The sequence below is a fragment of the Coenobita brevimanus genome, chromosome 80, assembly GCF_032717465.1.
Source record: "Coenobita brevimanus isolate Jiangsu-jjx chromosome 80, ASM3271746v2, whole genome shotgun sequence".
NCBI classification, from domain to species: domain Eukaryota; kingdom Metazoa; phylum Arthropoda; class Malacostraca; order Decapoda; family Coenobitidae; genus Coenobita; species Coenobita brevimanus.
This window is the reverse complement of record NC_137033.1, coordinates 35,869,327-35,889,830: the sequence shown is the minus strand read 5'-3', so window position 1 is coordinate 35,889,830 and position 20,504 is coordinate 35,869,327. Positions and strand designations below refer to the sequence as shown.

Here is a 20,504-nt window from a genome sequence, read left to right as displayed (position 1 = left end):
GCATCACCCAGATCACGTCTTCAGCTTACCATCCCCAGACCCAAGGAGCGCTGGAGAGATATCATCAAACACCCAAATCGATGCTCAAGAAATACTGTTTGGAACATCAGAAAGACTGGGATAAAGGTCTTCCATTCGTTGTATTTGCCGCAAGAGAATCTCCAAATGAATCACTGGGCTTCTCACCCTTTGAACTACTGTTTGGCCATGAAGTAAGAGGACCCCTTAAGCTACTCAAGGAATGCTGGCTGTCGGAGGAAGATGACGTCAACCTGCTGGAGTATGTGATGAAGTTCAAAGAACGGCTGTCCACTGCTTTACAGCTGGCGAGAGAGAATTTAGGAGCTGCTCAGGAGAAGATGAAGACTTGGTATGATAAGAAGTCCAGGTTACGCCACTTTCAGCCAGGAGATCAGGTTTTGATTCTGCTACTGGTGCATGGGCAACCTCTTCAAGCCAAGTTTAGTGGTCCTTATTTAGTGGAGAAGAAACTCAGTGATGTCAACTATGTCATCGCCACACCAGAACGTAGAAAGAACAAGCAACTTTGTCAAATCAACATGCTAAATTTATATCACAGACGGGACGAAAATAACCCAGTCTGCACTGTAGCTGTTCCACCCGAGTCTGCAAGTGAAGTTCTCCCATGCAGCATGAGCCTGAGTGATAGTTTGGGGAAGAATCCTGATATCATGAATGATCCCCAGACTAAGCTTTCTCATCTAGCTCCCGAGGAAAGGCAGGAGTTTTCGGCATTACTGTAGGAGTACCCGCAAGTGTTCCGTGCCACTCCAGGAGGAACCACTGTGTTGATGCATGTTGTCGATGTTGGAGATGCAAAGCCAATTAAACTGCCTCCTTACCATGTGAACCCAGTGAAAGTTCCCCTCATCCAGAAGGAGCTTGGCTACCTGTTGGACCGACACCTACCCTCTCCCTCGCGTGGAAGATTGCATAGACAAGATCGGAAAGGCTAGGTACATAAGTAAGTTTGATTTGTTAAAGGGATACTGGCAAGTACCTATGACTGAACGTGCTAGGGAGATCTCATGTTTTGTAACACTAGGAGAGACTTTTGCATGTTCTGTAATGCCATATGGTATGAAGAATGCACCAGCCATATTTCAGAAGCTCATGAATGTTGTAACAGAGGGTTTGGCAGGGTGTGTTGTTTATATTGATGATGTATTAATCTTCAGTTACAACTGGAAAGATCACCTATGCCGTGTCATTAAATTTCTTGAGCGTTTGGTTCAGGCTAATCTTGTAGCTAATTTATCAAAGTGTGAGTTTGGTCAAGCTAAAGTTCAGTACCTTGGGTACGTAATTGGTGATGGACATGTTGCACCACCAGGAGCTAAGGTTCAGGTTATAAGTGATCTTCCCAGACCTAAAAGTAGGAAAGAGCTACAAAGATTTTTGGGAATGGTAGGTTATTACAGGAGATTTGTTCTTAACTTTTCAGTTCTTGTATCACCACTTACAGACCTACTGAAAAAGGGAGTTAAATTTGTCTGGACCGATAACTGTGAATCCTCTTTCAACAAACTTAAAGCTATCCTATTAAGTCAGCCAGTGCTCGCTACTCCAAATTTTGCTAAGCCTTTTAAGATGGCTGTTGACGCAAGTGATACAGAAGCTGGGGCTGTTTTGCTGCAAGAGGATGATCAGGGTATTGAACACCCTGTATCTTATTACAGTAAGAAGTTCACTCCATCTCAAAAGAACTACTCAACTATTGAGAAAGAGTTTTTGGCCTTGATTTTGGGTTTACAGCATTTTTCATTTTATTTGTGTTCTGGTTTTGACCCCATAGTCATTTATACCGATCATAACCCACTGAAATTCCTTAGTAAGTTTAAAGATAAAAATCAGAGATTGACAAGATGGAGTCCACTTCTTCAGGAGTATTCATTAGACATACAGCATGTCAAGGGGAAAGAAAATGTTATTGCAGATTGCTTATCTAGACTTTAGACAGATTGTTTTAGAGTAATAAGAAACATCCTTTGTAAATTTCTTTTTTTTTTGTGGGGAGGTGTTACATAGCTTATGATTTCATCATCCTTTGTATAATTCTAACGTACAGTATGCTGCATGTTTGATCACGATTCGCCTCGTGGCTTCCATAGTGATCAAGCTTCCGTGTTCTACCTCACTCCCCCCTTCTCCTCCCTTATAGTAGAGTAAGTCGTTCTTTCTGTTGTTCAGTGCAGGAGTGTCAACTCTTTGTCCCCTATGGCTTCATTTGCGCGTCCTTCTTAGAAGTTGTATCAAGCTCTGCTGGCCCCTATATAATTAGCTTAGTCTCTGCATTAATTGCTACTTAGATCTACTCCTCATTTTGTTCACATCTCTGTCCTCCTCTGTACAGATGTTATTATTTTTGTGAGTGCTCAGGAAGTCTCCAACCATCTAGCAGCTGTGTAATTTGAGTATAAGTGTTGTTGCATTTTTTTCTTGTACTGTATAGCATAAGGTGTTAATTCGTAGGCCTGGTGAGGTTTTTGTGATTCATGTGGAGTTTTTGATGTCGGCCATTGTTAATAATATTTTGTATCTGTAATAATATACCTTGCATTAACTGAGAATTATCCGGTTTTCTCATTTTATCAGGGCTGACTTAGATAAATTTACTCTTGCTAATTTCGTGTTAATAGAGGCTATTGCAGTTAACCATATATTTAACCTGTTTTTTGCCATTACATTATCCTCATGAGTCCTGAATGTTTAGTTGTTAGTTTGAGCATTAAACTTTAACTTGCAATTTTACCTAACTCTTTTGTTTTGAACCTGGAACTTTGCGCAACAGTAGTGATTTTAGTATTCTCACTTGAAGTGTTTATTATCGCTCTCTGTTCCGTAACAATATATATATATATATATATATATATATATATATATATATATATATATATATATATATATATATATATATATATATATATATATATATATATATATATATACCCGGTACATAGATAGATAGATATGTATGTGTGTGTGTGTGTGTTTGTGTGTGTGTGTGTTTGTGTGATAATTCATGTTAGTCTGCGTTATTATTTCTCTCTAAACACATTTTTTCATTCTGGATATTGTCAGTATCCTTGGTAATATTCCACAGTGTGTAATGATTTTTATTGTCATCATTATCTCTTATTTTACTCTGTGTGCATTTTTCTCGTATTAATTTGTATAATTTTCTGTTTCATTCTTCGCTGTGTACATATTGTTCTAATACAAATTTTTCTGTGTCCGAAATCAGTGTATATTAGATATTTTCAACAGATAAAAAGAGATTATATATCAGGAGATGACTTGATTTAGACCATCACACTAGGCGTGAATGAGATAGCTTAGGCCTGTAGTTGCAGTGTGGTGTGGAAAGTCTGTAAAGTGTTGACAGGTGAAAATATGTGGCATGGAGGAAGGGGTGAGGGTGGGGGGTTGATGTTTCTGGGAACAGACAATGTAGTCTACACCAACAGTCAACAAACGTAGAAGTAGAGACAGGGAAAATAAGAGAAGAGAGGAAGAGGGAGGGGGAAAGGATTAACAAGAAAGAAATGAAATAGGGAAGACAAAAAAAAAAAAAAAAGGTAGAGGGGGAGGAAGAGGAAAGAGACCTAAGGTTGAGGCTGGCAAACGAAGTGAAATTCAACTTCGTTCTTGGCATGGCATATCATCTTCATTCTGATACTTTAGTACTATAAACCAATCTATCTATCTGTCTATTGCCAGACGCCTTAATCCCACACGCAGTGGCCACAAACAAATCGTCTCCACGTCACCCTGTCCCCCGCCATTTCACTACCCTGCTCCCAGTTCACATCCCCCTCTCTCATATACCTCTCCAATCCATCCCTCCACCTCATCCTCGGCCTTCCCCTCCCTCTCTCCCCCCTCCACCTCACTCACATACACTTTCCTCGTAAGTCTCTGGCTCTCCATCCTCTCCACATGGCCGAACCACCTCAGTGTGTTTCTCCTAACACTTCCTATCACATCCACATCCACACTACAACGCACCTTCACATCCTCATTTGTCAGTCTGTCTCTCCATGTGACTCCACAGGCTCCTCTCAGATAATTCATTTCCACTGCTCTCACTCTTGACTTGTATCCCTCCAACGACGTCCAAGCTTCACTTCCATACGTTAGACTTGGTATCACAATACTGTCATGTAATAACTTTTTCACTTCCATGCTCACTTCCCTGTTTCTTATCACTGCTTTCAAGGAACGAGCAACCTTTCTTCCTTGTTGTACCTTTCCAGCACTTCACCCTCCAAACTTCCATCCGTAGCCATCACACTATCCAAGTACTTAAACGTACTCACATTTTCCATTTCCTCATCATCCAACCTCACTGTACACTCACTGACTTCACCTCTCTCGAAGACCATAACTTTACTCGTCCCTACATTCACCTTTTGATTCCATTTCCTACACACTCTCCCAAACTCATCCACCAAGCCTTGCAGCTCCCTTTCGTCTTCACTTAACATAACAATATCATCTGCAAACAACAGTACAGGAGTTTCCAAACGCTACCCTCTCTCATTAGGGCCACTCCAGCATCCACTGCCCTGACTTGTATCTCTTTTATGACAACCATGTATCTCATTTATAACAACCATGGAGACATGACACATCCCTGTTTCAAACCAACTTTCAAAGAGAAAAATTCACTTAGTTCACCATCCACACGCACTGCAGCCTTAGCACCATCATACATACTCTTCACAGCATTCAACTTCCCATCTGCTCCATATATTCTTAATACTTTCCACAATCCTTGTCTATCCACCCTGTCATATGCTTTCTACAAATCCATGAAGGCCACATACAACTTCTTTCCCTTCTCAAGAAACTTTTCCACTAAAGACCTAAGAATGAATATCTTATCTACACAACCTCTTCCCTTCCTAAAACCTCCCTGTTCTTCTCCAACTATTTCTTCTGTTATTTCCCCAACTTTGTCAATAAGAATCCTACCGTATACTTTTCCTAGTACACTAAGAAGACAGATGCCCGTATGATTACAACACACTTCTTTTTCCTCTTTCCCTTTGTAGAAAAGAATAATTTTACCTGGCTTCCAATCCTCCGGGACTCTACCTTCCTCCCAGGCCAATCTGCACATCTTCCACGTCCATTCTACTACTACCTCTCCCCGATCCTTCAGCATTTCACCACACACTCCATCAATTCCTGGGGCTTTCCCTAATTTGACTTTCTTCATTGTTTCCACAATTTCCACCCTACTGATTTCTTCCTGTTTTTTCACCTCCCTCCTTCTCCCAGCCATTCCCCAGCCACTTATACTTCGCATTACTTTCATTTTCTATGTTCGACAGTTCATTAGTGTTCTCTTCATATGCTCACTTTTTGTCCCTTCTCAACTAGTAATCTACCATTTTTATCTTTCACTCCCCTACTAACTTCATTGCCACACTGTCTGATTCTCTTTACCTCGTTGCAGAACATTTTCTTACATTCCCTCCACGTTACACTCAAATTCTATCCAAATTCCTCATCCACTCTCTTCTTACTCTCTCTTACTAATCTTTTCACGTCTCTCTTCCTTTCTAGATACAATTCTCTCTTCCATCTCTCAACTTCTATGCCCCTACATCTCATCCATTCATTATATGTTTTGTTCTTTTGTGTCACAGCCTGTCTCACTTCTTCATTCCACTATGCTGTTCCTCTCACCCGCTTTTGTCTTCTCTTCACCCCACACAACACATTACATACTGCACATATTTCTTCTGTGAATATCTTGTACACATCTTCCACGTCCTCCATCTGCTCCGATTCATATTTACCCAATCGTTCCTCCACTTCTCTCTTATATTCTGCCTTATTCTCATCCTCTTGTAATCTTTCCACTCTCCTTGCATCTACTCCTTCCTCCCGTCCCTCACTTCTTCTGTTTCTCCATTTTACTTGGATTCTGAGGTATCGGGGTGAGATTGTTGTGGAGTGGATATGGAAGTTGTGTAGATTGGCTTGGGAAGAGGGAAGGGTTCCAGAAGGCTGGAAATCAGGTATAATTGTTCATTTATACAAAGGAAAAGGGGAGAGAGAAGTATGTGGTAACCATAGGGGTATTTGCCTTCTTAGTGTGACTGGTAAAATATATGGCAGAATACTCATTGATAGGGTTAGGCATATGACAGAGGAGCTAGTTGGAAAAGAACAAGGGGGATTTAGGAAGGGAAAAGGGTGTGTAGATCAGATATTTGTTCTAAGATGTTTAGTGGAGAAGTATCTAGAGAAGGGAAAGAAAATGTATGCTGCCTTCATGGGCTTGGAGAAAGCTTATGACAGAATAGATAGGCACGGTATGTGGAAGGTATTAAGAATATATGGGGTGGAGGGGAAATTGTTGAGTACGAAGGAGTTAGGGCTACGGTGCGAGTGGATGGTGAGCTGAGTGAGTTCTTTGATCTCAATGAGGGACTGAAACAGGGATGTGTGATGTCTCCATGGTTGTTTAATATACATGGATGGGGTTGTGAAGGAGGTGCAAGGTAGGGCAGTGGATGTGGGGGTGCTCTAATGAATAAGGGTGAGATTTGGAAGATTCCGGTGTTCTTGTTTGCTGATGATACAGTATTGTTGAGTGAAGATGAATGGGAGTTTCAAGGTTTGGTGAATGAATTTGGGACAGTGTGTAGAAGGAGGAAGCTGAAAGTTAATGTAAACAAAAGTAAGGTTATGGTGTTTGAGAGGAATGAAGTCACAGAATGTACAGTGAGGTTGGATGGTGAGGATATGGAGAATGTGAGTGCATTCAAGTACTTGGGTAGTGTAATGAGTAAGGATGGAACTTTGGGGGATGAAGTGCGTGAAAGGGTATAGCAGAGAAGGAAGGTTGTTGGTTCATTGAAAGAAGTGATCAGAAATAGGGAGGTGAGTATGAAAGTTAAGAAGTCACTGAATGATAGTATTGTGATCCCTACCTTGATGTATAGAAGCGAGGCGTGGACCTTGCAAGAGGGGAACAAGTCAAGAGTGAAAGCAGTGGAAATGAGTTACTTGAGAGGTGCATGTGGAGTGACATGGAGGGACAGGTTGACGAATGAAGATGTGAAGGAACATTGTGGGGTGGCTGTGGATGTGGTTGAGAAGATTAGGAGAAATACACTGAGGTGGTTTGGACATGTGGAGCGAATGGAGAATGAAAGACTGACTAAGAGGGTGTATGTAGGTGAGGTGGAGGGAGGGAGAGGGAGGGGTAGACCGAGGATGATGTGGAGGGATGGAATTGAGAGGTATCTGAGGGAAGGGGGGTGAGTTGGGGGGAGGGTAGTCAAATTGTGGGTGATAGAGCGACTTGGAGGCGTTTTGTCTGTGGCCATCCTTTGCGGGATTAGGGCGTCGGGTTATAGATAGATAGATAGACTTGGACCTTGATTCTGACCACCACCAAGTGGTGGTCAGAGAGTCCACTCCTCCAACCTCTATATACTCTTGCATCCATTACACATCTTCGCATCCTTTCATCCACACACACATAATCAATCATTGCCTTCCTTTCATTCAGTTCACCATCCACCCTTCTCATCACCCACCATGTACACCTGTGGATCATTTTGTGTCTCAAGAGGGTATTGGCTATAACCAACCCCCTCCCAGCACAAATGTCCACAAAAGCACTGCCATTCTCATCTATCTCAGCACGCACACCCCACTCAGCAACTACTCCATCCACTTTCACATTTCCTACTTAACCATTCATATCACCAAAAAAAAACACTCTCTCATTCCTTTCAAACTTTTCCATGCACACTTCCACATTTGTCCAGAACTCTTCTCTCACTCTGCTTGCACGATCTTGCATTGGTGCATACATGCACACAATCGCCCGCATTTGTAGTCCAACTTTCAGTCTTACCCACACAATCCTTGACCCAACTGATCCATACTCTCTTATATTCTCCTTCCATGTGTTACTCACAACAATACGGACTCCTTCTTTTGCCCTGTCATTCTCAGCTACTCCTGCACATACACCCCATCCATACTCCCATTCTCTCACACTCTCACATCACCATTTAGTTTCAGTTAATCCACATACATCCACTTTTGCACCCTCAAGCACCTGGACAATCTCTCTTTCACCTCATCATTTGCACCCTTTACATTCCACGTCGCAATCCGTACCACGTCCTTTGTTCGGTCCTTAGTCGTCATCTTTTGATCAGTCCTTGACCGAGGCTTCTTGTTCGTATTTTTAGTTAGTTGTTTTCCGGGGAGGGGCACTAACCCTATAAACCTCTTTCCTTAATTTCGTTATAATAATCATAGTAATAATAATAATAATAGTAATAATAATAATAATAATAATAATAATAATAATAATAATTACAATAAAAATAAGTGCTAACAACAATAATGATAATAAGAATAATAACAACAATAATAGTAATAATAATAATAATAATAATAATAATAATAATAACAATAATAATAATAATAAATTATTATTATTATTATTATTATTATTATTATTAATGAAGCGCCAAGAACTCTGGCCCCGAGCTGTCGACACAAAAGGTCGCTTAGTATGCCTACGCCGTACTTTGTGCATAGACTCGCCATACAACTGCTACAATCTCCATGACATGGTTCGTTGTGGATTGAAGGAGGCTAAAGGTAAAATAAGTCTACCCCATATGACCTTGACCTTCAACCCCTTGCCAGTACTGACCTAATCAGTTCCTCGTCCCTTCATGCTGTGTCATCGACAAAAGTTTGGTCGAAAACCATCAAGGGGGTCAGGAGGTATCGTGCCCACACCCAAATGACACTGATCTTTGCCCCTTGACCTTGCTGCCCTAATCAGTTCATTGTCCATTCATACTGTTTCACTGACAAAAGTTTGGTCGAAATCCGTTTAAGCAGTTCATGGGATATCGTGCCCACACCCATATGACCTTGACCTTTGACTCCATGACGTTGCTGACCTAATCAGTTCATCGTCCCTTCACACTTTGACACTGACGAAAGTGTGCTAGAAATTCGTCTAGAAGTTTAAGATACATCGCGCCTCTACTCATATGACCTTGACCTTTGATCCCTTGACCTTGGGTACCTATTAAGTTCATCATCCCTTTATATTGCATCACTGACAAAAGTTTGGTCGAAATCCTTCAAGGGGTTTTGGAGATATCGTGCTCACAAGGATAAACTAATTCGACCCCATATGACTTTGATCTTTGACCCAGTGATTTAATTGATCTAATCATTTCATCATCTCCTCATTCTGCATCTCTGACAAACGTTTGGTGGAAATCCGTCGATGGGTTCAGGAGGTATCCTGCCCACAAAAGTGTTACGGACGCACGGACCCATGCACTCCCACGGACCCACGGACGGAGAAAGCAGTCACTTACTGCCTCTTCCGCTAAAGGTGGGCAAAGGCATAATGAGGCAGTAACAAGAAACAGACAAAATGAAAACAGAAAAATAGAACCATGAACCTCATAACCAGATGTGTCACGCAGTCATTCACACATCAGTCAATCCATTCAAATCCTGGTTCTATTTCACAATGAAAACATGTTTAATTAACAAGAAAATACCAAAGGTTATTATCTGAAGATAGACCGTTACAGAAGAGGTGCGAAAGTGTCTCCTAAATTAAAAAAAAAACAGCACTTGCAATTCTCACTCGCCAGTCTGACCTTAACAAAATGCCTAGACTATCATAAGAATCACACAGAGTGCCGCCGGAGCCACCGGAGATCTGGTTGCAGATAACTGGTCTGGTGATGAGTATCGTCGCAAAGCCGAACAAAAAGCGACAAAAACTGGGAGAGGCACGTAATCTTTTAAAGTCTGAATAGATGCCGGGATCTTAAGGCAAATACTAAGGGCGCTTCAGTCTCCTTTAATGTTTGTAACTGAGAGCCTCCTCATTTATACCTAACTTGAACGGCATGAGACGTGGCTGTCTGTGCCGCAAAACCTTTCCAATTTATTCACTACATTTGGATTAAAAACTTGGATTATGAACCTATGATATTTTCTCCGCTTCATATCTGGATTTCTTGATACTTACGGTACTGTACTTTCTGTGTTCTGCTTTCTGTACTTCTTTTACCAAAATATTAACTAATCTCTCTCTTTTTTTTTTCCCCCCCTCCTACTTCATTGTATCTGAAAATAATGAGTGTAACAATATGACTGGGAGACAGCGTCTGGTAGTACATTATGAAGTAACTTTAGCCACCATGGAAGATGTTCTGAAGAGACTGAAGCCTGATAATAAGGACTGTCTGGGAGAGAGAGAGAGAGAGAGAGAGAGAGAGAGAGAGAGAAATCATAAATACATATACATACCCAACATTTCTCTGGCCAACACTGCTAGGAGGCTCGTTCATAGAGACCTTTATAAAATATGTCTTTTACAGCAATCATGCGTTATTAGCTAAACAGGTTCAAGACTACAGACTCATGAATAAGGAAAATCTCTCTCTCTCTCTCTCTCTCTCTCTCTCTCTCTCTCTCTCTCTCAAATTCACTACATTGATCCGAGTAAGAGATTAGTTATTTGTAGACAGTTTCAATGCACTGGGGAACTCTGCGTAGCGTGTTGCAGGAGGAAACGGCTTCAATTCTGCAACTGATAGCTGGGAGTATTGTAAGAGAAAAAAAAAAAAAAATGCTCTATCAGGATGAGTTCACAACTTAACCGCTCTTGAGCTACAGGTACAGATATCCTAATGGGCGAATGCTGTCTCTGTCATAATTCGCCCGTAAGGTTATATCGGTACCTAACTCTGCTTGTTGATATGGAATTTTAACCTAGAATACCCTCAATTACCATTTCCCAAAGTTAGACATATTCCTACTGGCCGCCTTGTTTAAGGAGAAACCCAAAGACTTATTTATTTATCTTTATTAACAACAGAAAACCTATTCAGAACAATATTGGGCCACTGCATAATGCAAACAATGTTTTTCGAAACTCTGATAATGATATCGCGGGCATTCTGAGTTCTCAATATTCTCATGAGTTACTAGATAAACAGGAGACAACATCCCTGATTCAGGCATTGCTCACTGTAGATCTTCTAGAATAAAATATGTCTCTGTAAGATTCTAAACTTGGCGGTAACGTTCACGTTTGACTAGTCTGAATGAGTTCTTCCACTGCAAACTCTCGGAATGTGACTGATGCCAGGCAGCTGGCATTCTTTATCTGGATTTCCAGATGGTTTTCGATAAATTACCTTACAGAAAGTTAATTACTAGTCTTCGCACACTGGGAATTCGGGGAGATCTAACTGCTTGGATTGAAAACTGGCTGGCTAACCACTGCTGAAGAGTGATAGTCAATGGACAAACTTCTGACTGGACATCAGTTACAAGTGGAGTCCTCCAGGGCTCAGTTGTAGGACCGATAACATTTATCATTTGCATGAATGATATAGACGTGGGCATCGTCAGCCAAACTGCAAAATTTGCAGACGACTCAATGGTCGGAGATAATGCCTCTTTCACACACACACACACACACAAAGTTCTGTATCAGCACTCCGTTAAAACAGAGGAGTGATATGATCAATTCAACCTGGACAAGTGCAGCATGATGCAAATCCGTCAAGCAAATCCAAAAACCAAGTACTCTCTGATGTAATGTGATATCAGCAAAAATGACTTAGAGGTGGATTCCTTGCACTACTCAATATTTACCTCATGTTATCCACACAGTTCATTTCAGTGTTATATACAGACGCAGCTTAGATGCAGAAAGAAGGAAATAGTCCTCCGTCTTTGCAGTTCTCTTATGAGGCTTCATCTGGAATATGCAAAGCACTACTTGTCACCAAGCCTGAAGAAGAATCTTGCAAAGCTTGAGGGAGTCCTGGCACAGGCTGACAAACTGATCCTAACCATCAGGCACATGGTATACCATAGGAGAAATCAGGCACTGGGCTTCTTTGTTAAAGACTAGTCGTTTGGATAGCCAGCTAGCTGATATTTCCAAGATCCTTTGTGGATTTGACAATGTTGACTTCCACCACGTAACTAAACAGCAGCTCAACGAGGAACAATGGATGGATGCTTGACTTGAGGCATTACCTCCAGAATATATTAGGTAATTACTTCACATATAAAACTTGTAGTACCGGTACTTGAAATCGGCTGCAGGCTCAGATCGAGGACGGTTCCTTGACAAAGAACTTCAAAGCTGGGTTAGACAAAGTTTTGTTGAGTCTACTCACAACTTAGTGGTAAATTGAATGTTTTTTCCTTTGCTGTAAAATTTCCTAACTCTGCCTATTTTCTCAAGCTTAGGTGTACCTCCCCTTCCGTGCCCAATCTGCAGGGAGGGGGGGAGGGGGGAAAGAGCCTTCATATTTGCACTGTCTTTCTCTCGCTGATTGAGTAGCGACGTGTACCTGGTAACTTCGCTCATACTGCTTCCTTGATATGGGTCGGAAAACTTTCAAGATACTGATTGTCAGTGTAACTTACTCCCTCTCTTTTACACACACACACACACACACACACACACACACACACACACACACACATGTTCCAACACATAGTGGCACAGTCACACAAACTAATCAGTCGTTGTAGAAATAGATACAAGAATGACGTACGATTAGGAAGACTGAGCCACAGAAGATGATAAGCCGAAAACTCTGGCCCAGAGCTGTTGACGCAGAGGGAAGCTTGGTACGCCTCCGCAAAGCCTTGCACACGGACTTGCCATACAGCCTTCGTGACTGGGTTCATTGTGGATTCAAATAAGACTAAAGATAAACTAAGTCATCCCCTTTGACCTTGCTGTCCTAATCAGTTCATCATCACTTACGAAAGTTTGGTCGAAATCCGTCGAGGGGTTCAGGAGATATCCTGCCCACACCCATATTACCTTGACCTTTGACCCACTGACATTGCTGACCTAATCTTTTCATTGTCCTTTCATACTTTCTCACTGACATAGGTTTGGTCAAAATCCTTTGAGGGGTTCAGGAGATCGCAACCACATCCATATGGCCTTAACCTTTGATCCTTGACCTTGCTGACCTAATCATTTCTTCGTCCTTCCATGCTGTATCATCGAGAGGTGTTTGGTTGAAATCCGTTAAGGGGTTCAGAGAATATAGCGCCCATGCCCATGTGGCCTTGACCTCCCTCGACCTTGCTGACCTAACTACATCGTCCCTTCATTCTGTATCACTGGCAAAAGTTTGGTCAAAATCCGTCAAGGGGTCGACACCCATATGACCATGACCTGTAACCCCTTGACCCTGATGACCTAATCAGCTCATTGCCCCTTCATGCCGTATCACGGCAAAAGTTTGATCGAAATCCATCTAGGGGTTTAGGAGATATCGCACCCACATCCATATGACCTTGACCCTTGGCCCCTTGACCTTGCTCACCAAATCAGTTCCTCGTCCCTTCATATTGTATCACTGACGAAAGTCTGGTCGAAATCCGTCGAGGGGTTCAGGTGATATGGCGCCCACAAAATTAAATCGAAACCATATGACCTTCACCTTTGCCCCCTTGACCTACCTGACCCAATTAGTTCATCATCTCATACTGCATCACTGAAAAAAGTTTGGTAGCAATCCGTCGATGAGTTTAGGAGATATCGAGCCCAACAACAGTGTTACTATCGCACGGACCCACGTACGCACGAACGCAGGCACAGAAAGACAGACCAGTCACTTAATGCCACCTCCAGCATAGGTGGGCGAAGGCATAAAAATGAACCAAGAATGGAGCGAGGAAAAGAGAAAGAAAGGATAAACAGAAAGGGAGGGAAGAAAGTGAGGTAGGATTTGTGAAGGTGACGCAGCGGCATGAGGTATGAGGTGGGATGAAAGGCAGGGGGATGAGGTAGGAGATGTGAAGATGGGGAAGGGATGGTGAGACAGTGAAGGAAGGGTGGGGAAGTTGGGATGAATGGAAAGACGTAGACGAGTGAGGCAGGAATGAACCATATGGCAGTAATGAAAAGTAAGGGAGTGGGGAAGAGGAGGAATGTGAGGCTGAAGGGTGAAAAATGGAAGGATGAGATAGGTGGTGGAATAATGAGACAGAAGAAAGTGAGCCAGTAAGGTAGGTAGAGAGAACCAAGTATCACATGATATGAGGCAGGAAAGTGGGACTTGCGGAAGGGTAAGGAACGTGCGGCAAAAGGGGCAGGTGGTAGAAGATTAAGGTAGGAAGGACAGGAGGTCGGGAGCAGATCGGGTAAAATTGGGGAGAAAGAAATGCTAGTGATGCATGAGACACAGGAGCTCGAAAACTTGAGTAATAATGGAAAATGAGGATATTGACAGAAGAGTTTGGACAGTTCAGGGAAAAGTGAGACAGGAGCTGCAGGACAGGAGAGTGTTATAAGCATAAGGGGGATTGAGGCAGGAGATGCAAGAGAGTAAGACAGGCGACCCAGAGGAGTGGGATAGGGAAAAAGTCAAAAGTGAGCAGTGGGGGGGAGGGGGGAAGAGTGGAGTGAGACACGTGTGGTAAAAGAATGAGAAAGTGGGGTAGGAGATCGAAGAATGAGGCAAAAGAAATATCTAGTTGGTGATGTATAATGAAACAGTGGCGTATCTGTGAGAGAGGGGTAGAAAAAGGGTGAGACAGAAGTGCAAAACTGGGGAGTAAGACAGAAGTGAACTGAAAGGCCGTGTGAGACAGGAGAGGAAAAAGTGCCTTTAAAAGTCAGGCACATAGAAGCGTGACTGAATAGAATGAGGAGGAAGAAAGCGATGTAAGAGAAGAAAGATGGTACAGAGAAGAGGGTAAGGAAGAAGAGAGTGGGGTAGGAGAAGAGAGTGAGGAAGTAGAAGCGAATGAGTCAGGAGAAAAGAGTAAGGCGAGAGATGATAGTGAAGCAAAAGAGCAGAATGAAGTAACAGAATAGCAAGAAGCAAGGGAAGAGGTTGAAGGAAAATTAAACATATTTAGGAATGGGAGACAGAGGCAAAACGTGGGATAGAAAATGGAACAGCAAGGCATGAGGTCGAACATTAAAGAGAGAGAAATTAGTTGTTAGACTTTTTTTCGTAACGGCGGTCTGTATGATCGAGCAAACCCGTCGATCACAGGTAAGCAACTGCTTCTGTGGGGCCGTCCTACATGTTCTGGACAATACAGATCATAAGCTGTTTCAAGATTCGGCTGTGGTAGACAGCACCTCGCCAGACACGGACCAGGGTCCTTTCAGTGGCGAAATGCAAGGAAATATGAGAACTTATGACGCACAGACGGGCGCCCCAACTTACTTACCCAGGCTACACAGTACCAGCACGAGAAGGCTCCTAGTCAGCGCCTGAAAAAATAGACAGAAAATAGAAAAGAAAGAGTAAGACAGGAGAATGAGGAAAAAGGATAAGGCAGAAGAGTGAGGCAGACAGGAACAGGTGCCATGCTACAGCAGGCAAGCTGGTGACAGTGTGTTTGTGGCTGCCGATCATTAAAAAGCATGACTACGCATCTCGTCTTGTTTTTTAAGCGGTCAAACAATATGCCTTTTTAGCATGTCTCATCATTGCAATATTAGTGCACGCGCGCTCGTGCGTGCATGTGTGTGTGTGTGTGTGTGTGTGTGTGTGTATCTGTGTCTGTCTGTTAGTGTCTGAGCAGGTGCTCGCGCGCTTGACAGCAGCATGTTCGCAAGTAGATAGGTTGAAAGGAGTGCTTGATTCAGAGAAATGCAAGCTTACGAGACTAAACAGATAGCAGGCGCCAAATTAAAGAGTTAATTGACGAAGATATGAGGAACATTATAAATCGTGATGCTTATTTTTTTGGTATGATCATTTTAATTGGTAGGCAGATTGCATTGAAGACTGAGAAGACAGTTCCAGAGGCGATCAGCTATCGACATAAGGAAGCAGTGCTGGAGCGCCCCCTAATCAACAAGAGTACAGAGACCAAGGTGATAAGTGGGGAGGGTCGGGGAGTTCAGAAAACCTTGAATGGTAGGAGACTGGAGAGGATGGCTGAAGAAACATTAAGATGTGTGAGTTAATAAAAGGTATGACAGTAGGCATGAGGGAGATGGTAATGAGAGGGAGAGAGTAGGGAGACGGATGGAGTAGAAAGAACGAGGGAGTTACAGGAGGGAGGAAGTACTGAAAGTGAGGCGGTAATGAGGGAAAGGGGGTACAGAAAGGGACAAGAGGAAAAATGATAGGGAGGGAAAGAGGGACAGTGAGAAGGGATCGTGAGAGGGTGAAGGGGGAACCTATGAAGCAGGGAAAGACAGAGGAAGGGGAACGTTGAGTGAAAGAGTGGGAGGCAGTAGAAAGGAAAAATGAAAAAGTTAAAGGTAGGAACTGGGAACAATAAGACAGAGGGGATACCAGTGAGAGAAGACTAAGTGAAAGGAAAGAAAGAGTGAGGTCAATGAGAGAGAGGGAAAGAACAACAAAACTAAGGAAGGGTGAGGAGACGGGTATTTGTTATAGGGAAGTGGAGGATTTAGAATTTGGAAAATAAGACGAAAGGGAAGGCACTGGGAGAGGGGGTGGAGACAAATGATAGAGCGAAGGAGGGGAGGTGGGAAGGTAAAAAGGGAAAGGGTCAAGTGAGATGGGAGGAAGGAAGGGGAAGGTTTTAGGGGAGGGAGGTAATAGGAAGGTTAGGATAGGATGGTACCAGACAGGGGAAGATTAAAGGGGAGGACGGAGCAAGTTGGATAGAAGGGAGTGGACTGAGAGGATCAAGTTAAAATTTGGTTAGGGAAGAAATGAAAGGGAGTGCAGGGTAGGAGAAATGGATGGTACAATTCTAGAGGGGAATTAATGGGAGAGATGAAGGGGAGCGGATAGTAGGAGGGAAGTGAGGGAACAAATAGATGTATAATACAAGTGCGGGAGGCAGGTCAGTAGGGGTCAGGACAGAATAGGACTGTGGCATTGCCTGTTGTCAGCACTCTAAGCTTGTCGTAGTACATTTGCCTCCAGACCTGTGGCTGTACGTGCTAATCACTGGGTAGACGTGATGGTTGGAAGAGAATAAAGAAGAAAGAGAGATTGGTTAGAAGGGAAGAGAGAAGATAAGGAAGGAAGAAGAGAGGTTTGGAGGGAAGACGGGGCAAGGACGAGAGGCGAGAAAGAGAAGAAGACGAGGTGGAAGAAAATGGGGGAAAGAAGAACAATAAATGACAGAAGGAATAAAGAAAAGACAGACAGGATGGAGAAGAAAGGGAGATAGGATGACGAAGGAAGGGAATTAATTGGGGAATAAAGGGAGTTAGGTGGGAGAAGAAAGGGAGACAGGTGGTGAAGAATGTGAAGTGCGGGGGGAGGAAGGGGAGAGGAGAATGGGGAATGTAGGAGGAGGAAGACTGAAGGAAGAAAGTAGAAAAAGAGAATCGTTAGGATTGAAAGAAAGGGGGGGTAGGATATAGAAAGGGATGAAGGGGGCAATGGCGGAGTAGGAAGTACCAATGAGTTAAAAGGAAAGCAAACAGCAGTAGGTCTAATTTGTTACAGAGTATACCATAAGTACATCTAATTTTATGAGTAATAAATAAGGATAACAAATCAAAAGTACATCAACTTTTATTAGTAATAGATAAGCATAACAAAGCAAGAAGGAAGGACATGAATAAAGAGGGGGGAAGAATAAGTAGCAAGGAGGAGAAAGAAGAGGAAGACAGTCAGAGAAGATAAAGGAGTAAAGCAGAGGAAGAAAAGGAACACAGAGGGAAAAGGAATACAGAGGGTGAAGAAAAACGAATGAAGAGAAGGAAGAAAAGGACTACAGAAGAGGAAGAAAAGGAGATCGGAGGGTAAATGACGGGGATAAAAGCTAGGAATAAGGAATGAGGAGGCATAGGAGGGTAAAGATGATAGAAGAGAAAGGGAAGGCGAAGACACGAGGAAAGAAAGTGATAGACGATGGCAGAAGGGGTTGGAAGGGGGGAAGAGAAAAAAACTTCCTATTAATTTTAGCAGTAAACAATCTCAGGCTCTTATGACAAAATCTTAACTGATGAATATTGTTTGTCGTTAGCTGGAATACATCACTGGAGAAGTTACAACTATGAGAGGGCTAATGGTGAGAATGATGATGGGATTACTGAAAGTTAGCCAACGGCCATACCACGTTGAGTACACCGCTTCCCGTCCGATCAGCGAAGTTAAGCAACGTTGGGTCTGGTTAGTACTTGGATGATTGACCGCCTGGGAACACCAGATGCTGTTGGCATCCCTACGTGTCAAGTGGGGTTGGTGGAGGATTAGTGCCCCTCCCTGTAAAACAATTAACTCTAAGCCCTTGGCCACCCCGTCTGGGATACATGGCGTCTGGCGATGAATGAATGAAGGGACTGTCCTCTTCATTCTTTCATATTTTTTATTAACTTATGCTATTCCTTCCCTTTCTCTCCTTGTTTTTCAATCTCCAACTGCTCAACTCCTTCCTCCATAATTTTCCGTACTCCTTACTAACATCTGTCATTTCTTTCTCTCTTCTCAGTTTTCTACAGCCTTCAGCCTTCCTTTCTTAACATTCTTCCGTAGGCCTACTTCCTATTCACTTTGTTACACATTATTCTCCTCTCATTTTTCCTTTTGTCAATATTACCATATTCCTCCGTATTTGCTATGCACCCCTTCCCTTAACTGTACCTCAGCCATCAAGTCACTTATTCCATCGCATCCTGCAAGGAGAAAAAAGTCGGTGGGGTGTATTGTGCAGATCTGAAGGCACGTTAGTCGAGCAAGAAGAGTTTAGTATGAACAAGACTACCGGGTTATGAAGGCGGCTTTTATCTGAGTCCCTTTCCCATCCGTGCGGCGGGATACACAAAAATGTTATTAAGTAGTTATGAGAAATGGGTAGGGTGGGTACTGAGGGACCCAATGACTACAAGAATATATGCTAAAGAGCACTGTTATTCACCTAAATGAAATACATGTTTTTTTTTTTTTCCCTTTACCTTGGTATCTTATTTTTCCCCCTCTAAGAAACCCTTCCAAAATGCGTATATATCAAGCCTAAGCCTGGACCAGAGTGGGTGTGACGCGGGGCAGTTGTAAGTGCTGTTATGACCCGCTCTTTACTACAAAACGTTTGTGCAGTATTTTTTTTTTTTTTAAGAACGGAACTCAGGAAGGAAAAACAAATGAATAAAAAAAAATAATCCATACACCAGATTACTGGTGTCCTCCGTTCATAAAATATCTGTAACAGTTAGACTTAAACAACTGTGGGTTGAAATTTGGAGGGAAACAACTCTGGGGAAGCGAGTTCCAGAGAGATGCAGTTCGGGGAATGAAAGAATTCTGATTGGCACAAGTTCTGCAATATGGCTGAGTGACATTCCATTTACCGAAGAAATATGTGCAGCATGTGATGTGGTGTGTGGAAGGAAGAGAAGAAGGAGGGGGGTGCAAGGAACAGCGTGGTGGACTGAAGAGGTGAAACAGGCTGTGGCACAAAAGAAGAAAGCATACAATGAATGGATGAGAAATAAGGGCGTGGAAGAAGTTGAGAGGCGGAAGAGAGTTATATGTAGAAAGAAAGAGAGAGGTGAAAAGATTAGTAAGAGAGAGTAAGAAGAGAGTGGATGAGGAATTTGGAAGGAATTTGAGTGTAAAGTGGAGGGACTGTAAGAAAATGTCCTGGAGAGAGGTGAAAAGAGTAAGACAGGGTGGAAGTGAAGTTAGCAGGGGAGTGAAAGATAAAAATGGTAGATTACAAGTGGAGAAGGGAAAAAAAGTGAGCAGATGGAGAGAACACTTTAAGGAATTGTTGAACGTAGAGGATGGAAGTAATGCGAGTATAAGTGGCTGGGGAATGGCTGGGAGAAGGAGGGAGGTAAGACAGGAAGAAATCGGTAGGATAGAAGTTGTGGAAGCAATGAAGAAAGTTAAATCAGGGAAAGCCCCAGGAATTGATGGAGTGTGTGGTGAAATGCTGAAGCATGGGGGAGAGATAGTAGTAGAATGGATGTGGAAGATGTGCAGATTGGCCTGGGAGGAAGGTAGAGTCCCGGAGGATTGGAAGTCAGGTATAATTATTCCCTTGTACAAAGGAAAAGAGGAAAAAGAAGTGTGTGGTAATCATAGGGGCATTTGTCTTCTTAGTATAATAGGAAAAGTGTATGGTAGGATACTTATAGACAGAGTTAGAGAAAGAACAGAGAAATTAGTTGGAGAAGAACAGGGAGGCTTTAGGAAGGGAAGAGGTTGTGTAGATCAGATATTCAGTCTTAGATCTTTAGTGGAAAAGTTTCTAGAGAAGGGAAAGAAATTGTATGTGGCTTTCATGGATTTGTGGAAAGCATATGACAGGGTGGATAGACAAGGATTGTGGAAAGTATTAAGAATATATGGAGTAGATGGGAAGTTGTTGAATGCTGTGAAGAGTATGTACGATGGTGCGAAGGCTGCACTGCGTGTGGATGGTGAACTAAGTGAATTTTTCTCTTTGAAAGTTGGTTTGAAACAGGGATGTGTCATGTCTCCATGGTTGTTCAATCTGCACGTGGATAGGGT

At 42.7% G+C, this 20,504-nt stretch overlaps 1 non-coding gene across 1 annotated transcript; it reads left to right on the top strand.

Annotated features, from left to right (window-relative positions):
• Window positions 1-18,091: 18,091 nt before the first annotated feature.
• Window positions 18,092-18,210, top strand: LOC145409437 (5S ribosomal RNA). The gene has a single exon (XR_013899093.1). It is a non-coding gene; the product is annotated as a 5S ribosomal RNA (ribosomal RNA).
• The last annotated feature ends 2,294 nt before the right edge of the window (window positions 18,211-20,504 follow it).